This window comes from Penaeus vannamei, chromosome 1, assembly GCF_042767895.1.
Source record: "Penaeus vannamei isolate JL-2024 chromosome 1, ASM4276789v1, whole genome shotgun sequence".
In the NCBI taxonomy this organism is placed as follows: domain Eukaryota; kingdom Metazoa; phylum Arthropoda; class Malacostraca; order Decapoda; family Penaeidae; genus Penaeus; species Penaeus vannamei.
Window position 1 is genome coordinate 11,356,591 of NC_091549.1, and position 5,000 is coordinate 11,361,590.

The following is a 5,000-nucleotide window of genomic DNA, read 5'->3' on the forward strand; positions in this document are numbered from 1 at the left end:
GAGACAGAGACAGAGAGAGAAAGAGAGAGAGACAGAGAGAGGAAGAGAGAGAAAGAGAAATAGAAAGAGAAAGAGAGAGAGAAAGAGCGAGAAAGAGAGAAAGAGAAAGAGAAAGAAAGAGAAAGAGAGAGAGAAAGAGAAAGAGAGATCGATAGAGAAAGCGAGAGAAAGAGAGAGAGAAAGAGAAAGAGAGAGAAAGGAAGAAAGAAAGAGAGAGAGAAAGAGATAAGCTTTAGAGAGAGAGAGAGAGAGAGCGAAATAGATAGATAGAGAGATAGAGATAGAGAGATAAATAGATAGATAGAGAGAGAGAGAGAGAGAGAGAGAGAGGCACGGAGACAGTGAGGCAGGAAAGGGGGGATGGGGGGAGAGGGAGAGAGAGGAGGGAGAGGGAGGAGGGAGGGAGGGAGGGAGAGGGAGAGATAAAATTATAGAGCAGTTCTCTTTAATAAACTTTGAGATACTTCCTAATGAAAATCCCAAAACATGTCCCTAAAGTCGACAATATCATTTTCATACAATAAGCAAAATACTCAACAAAAATGGCGAAATATGGACATGGAAGCTGGCATCTGCTGGCATGTCCCATTACTTTGTCAAACCATACGAGGATAAAAGTAACAAAAAATACCTCATCTGAATTCAATACATAAATATAAATATTTCTTTTACGTACACATTTCATGCACTGATACTTAGGGGCGGTCAATTCTTTAAGATAGATACCAGGGATTTAACTTTATAGAAAAATAGATATGGAAATTTACAAATGAAATAAATTCAGCATGCAAATTAGTAATGATAATAGAAATGGCCCAAAAATAACATGATATAGAAATATAAATAAAGTAATAAACTATTATCCTAAAAACATTAAGAATAAAGATGACAGTAGTTTAAATAATAATTTTCAATGAAAATAATGATAATATCAGTAATAATAATAACAATAATAATAATAATAATAATAATAATAATAATAATAATAATAATATAATAACAATATAATATAGCATTAGCAATAACAATATTAAAATTAATATCATTAATAACAATGATAATAATTACAATAATAATAATAATAATAGCATTAATACTAGTAATATCGACAATAAAAACTGTTAAACAATAACAATTACCAGAAAAAATAATAACAAAAATAATATTAATAGTAAAAGTAAAAAATAAAAATAATAACAGCAACTACAATATCCTATCATTAATAAATACATGAATAAACAAAAAACTTCACAGCAATACTTTACTGCAAAGATTATAGAAAAAAAAAAAAACACTCTAAGGTATGAAAAATACAACTGTCTAAATACAACAACTTGTCTACGCACTGATCACCCAGACCTCCATGTCTGTCGGCACTCTGGCCAAAGCTAATTAACCTCCACCATACATTCTAGCAAGATAGCGGTTGCTGACCTCCCTCGGAATTTATCATCAAATAAGGAACCAGTCTAAGCTTATCTTGCCAGGACATGCATGGTGAGTGAGTGCAGAGTGCAGAGACCATGGCATCACTTGTTGCAAACCTACTCTGGATTATTATAATAATAATAATGATAATAATAATAAGGATGATGATAATAATAATAATAACGATAATAATATTATCCATTGCAACAAATTAATTAAGAAAATCTATTTCTGATGATATATTATGCTGCTTTTCTAATTTTCTTTAATGTCAGAAATGAACTTTTGTGTCTCAATTTCATATTGACTATAACCAATGAAAAGCTAAAGATGAAGAGCTCTGATATATAACGAATGCTTCTACAAAGATTTACAGACAATTGTTTGTGAGATAACTTTCATTCCGATAACATCTTAAACATGTCATGATTCCTTTTCAGTAACACTGCTTACACAGACATTAATTATATGAAGAAAATTAAAATCTGCAAAGTTAACGCATCATATTAATGACAAAAGCCATTCTCTTTTTAACGATTTCTTGCAAAAACTGGGCTGTTAAATTTATTCATTGGCTTGGTGATGTCATACAGGAATAGTATAACTACCATAAACTAAATGAACCAAGTAGCCTATATAATCATAAAACAGAAACGGGGTAAATTCAAAATACATTGAGGGGAAACTTAACGTGCAGTGATTTTCTGAATGCCTTTAGCAATCTCAGGAAACTCAGGCCATGGGCTGTGATTATTATACACCAACACATGCTTATTTCATTTCTATCAGGTTATGTTTTACTTATGCAGTCAGGGAATTTCACTTTCACATAAACAACACTGCACTGGACCAACAGCTGACACAGAGTGCTGGCTGTCTGCTGCGAGCCTCTCTGGCCTACTCCACACGGCTCGAGGTCCTCCTGCTGCCACGGAGGTCAAAGGTCCACTAAGCAGGGATTGCAGCAGCAGGCAGCGGCGGGCACGTGGCACTAGCTCCACACTAGGTACTAGGAGGGTGTGACCCCAGTGCTCAAGCATGGCATTACACAGGATACTACACAGACGGAAGAGTGTGGTGTGCGCTCACAACTTGGCTCAGCCAGCTACGAACTGTGTACAGGCGTGATTCTAGAACTATTTCTATGCTTAAGCAATGTTCACGTCATAAAAAGACATCAAAATACACATTGTGCTACACACATATACAACGACTACTACACAGCTCTACACAAGCGTCCACTGCGACTGACTCTAGGTCATGAATCAAGACATAATTCTCATAGCATTCTCGTACTCGTCCTGGCTGTTTGTTATTGACTGTGGCCAAAGTACACACGGTTCCAACACTGCCACCGCCGCCGCCGCGCGCACGCCGCCGCTGCACCTCCTTCGCCCTCACCCGAGAACCCTCTGCTCCCGGGCCTTATTAGACATTTCCGCTTCTCTGAAAAATATTCAGCGCCTCTGGAAAATCCCATAGATAGCATTGGCCGACACACTTGTCGTGATGTCTGCGCAGATGCTGCATAACACACACGCGCGCCGGAGTGCCAATCGATACCTTGTGGAAGGGGCCTTAGCAGTGCTTCGTCCTCGCTCACGCCGCAGTCGCTGTCGACAGCGAAGGCCCGGTTCTAGAATGCGTCGCCGCCAAGGGCTTCTTTCTGCCTCTGGCCCCTATGACTTGTCGCTTGCAGGACTCGCCCTGGAGAGGCTGGCATATTTGGCCCATGACTGCACGAGTGGTTTCATTCGAATTAAAGCTGAATCATTTTATTTAGATGTTATTTTAGTTACGGTGGTGTCAGGGTGGCAAGTCTCGAGACTTGGCAAGGCTTTAAGAAGGCCCTATTCAAGTGAGAGCATTTTCCCTTCGGATTTGCTAATGAACTTTCATGGCTCATGCGGCAACAACTGCCGATGGCGACAGCAATTGGCTTACATCAACAGCAAAAGGGTATTTGCCCATGTATAAACTTTGATGGAATTGGCTACGGTACACTGCAAGAGTATGGAGCCAGCACGTGTCAAGTTCATTTAACTTTTACCATAATGCCATCGAAGTTCTCTATGTCGAATTTCGCTCCTGCAAATACTTTATGAAGCGAGGAAAGATTCAAACCTCTAGCCATTCAATTCCATTGCCTTTCGCATGACATTCTGTTAACCAGTTACAAAACCTATATGTTATGAGCGAACCGCGCAAACGTAAACCGAATTCACAATTGACCCAATAACCACAAAGATTTGCTTAAACAGTAGCGAAGTAATCAGGCGGAAATCCTATAATGTTGGGCCGCATTCTGTCTCATTCCCATCTGCATTGCGCCCTCGCAGCGGCAGTGGATATGGAGTACACCATTACCGCGCTACCTTTGCAATTGCAACTTGTGTGAGTCAAATAACTCCCATTTAGCCGTTACCGAGGAATTATCACCGTCTTCCGGATCTTTCCAGCGAGGCGTTCCATATGATAATGACATGATAACAGTAATGAGAGTGGTAGTAGAGGTAGTAGTAATAATAATAATAATGATAATAATGATAATAATAATAATAATAATAGTAATAATAATAATAATAATAGGAATAGGAATAATAGTGATGATAATGATAATAGTAATGATGATAATGATAATAATATTGATAGTTATAATTGTAATAATAATTATAACAATAGTAATAGTGACAATGATAATAATAATATTATACCTTTTATTATCATTACCATCATTATTATTAATGGCTTTATTGTCATGATAATAATAAAGAATGAAATAATGTTATTGTTATCAACATTATTATCATCATTATCAGTATTGTTATTATAATTGTTTTGTCATTTCATTCCGGTATTTTTCAGTATGATTATGGTTGTTGGTATTAGTATGATTATTATTATCGTTATCATTCCTATTGTTTCATTATTATCATCATTATCAATATTATTATTATGATTTTAGGATTTTTATCACCATCATTATCGTTATTAATATCATTATCATTATCATCACTGACAACGCACCATCATTATTATTGTGTTACTATTTATGCATTAGTTTTCACTCCTCGCTGTCTCCCCATCTAACCTCCCTGCCTCTTGTCTCCACCTCACATTCCCGCCGATAATCGTTTGCCTGTCATGCGGACACAGTCATTCGCTTAACAAACTCTCTTGACGAATACACATGCCCTTCTCTGTGTTTGTGTGTAAAAGCGAAGATTAGAGAAATGCAAGACAGTTTTGCATTAAATTATTATACTGATTGATTGACATTAGTGATAGATATGCAGGATGGTAAGGTCACAGAACTTGTTACTTTGGTCGGTTACAGTTATAAACATCAATAAAACGTATGTCGACAGATAAGATATTGGAGATAATGTGATAAGAATGATCATTTGATTGCTCTGTTATCTTTCCTTTTGATACAAGAGCAAAATTATCTCTAACCTCGACTCCGTTTCAGTTCAAGGAAAGTGATGCGGAAAATAATGATAATAATGATAAGGTTGATTACATTCAGCATTCCACATACGTTTGAATATTCAAACCACGACGTGAAAATC

The 5,000-nt window shown here is 36.8% G+C and overlaps 1 protein-coding gene across 14 annotated transcripts in view; it reads right to left on the bottom strand.

Moving 5' to 3' along the window:
* tun (N-terminal glutamine amidase tungus) overlaps positions 1 to 3,138 on the bottom strand; it is a 46,320-nt gene extending 43,182 nt beyond the window's left edge. For 2 of the 14 annotated variants that reach the window (XM_070141254.1, XM_070140530.1), the window contains exon 1: positions 2,725 to 2,874. The gene's annotated coding sequence lies outside the window, so the exon portion shown is untranslated. Of the gene's footprint in view, positions 1 to 2,101; positions 2,875 to 2,991 lie in introns of those variants that run through there. The other 12 variants (XM_070140888.1, XM_070141087.1, XM_070140690.1 and 9 more) reach the window with 12 other exon arrangements.
* Positions 3,139 to 5,000: the final 1,862 nt, after the last annotated feature.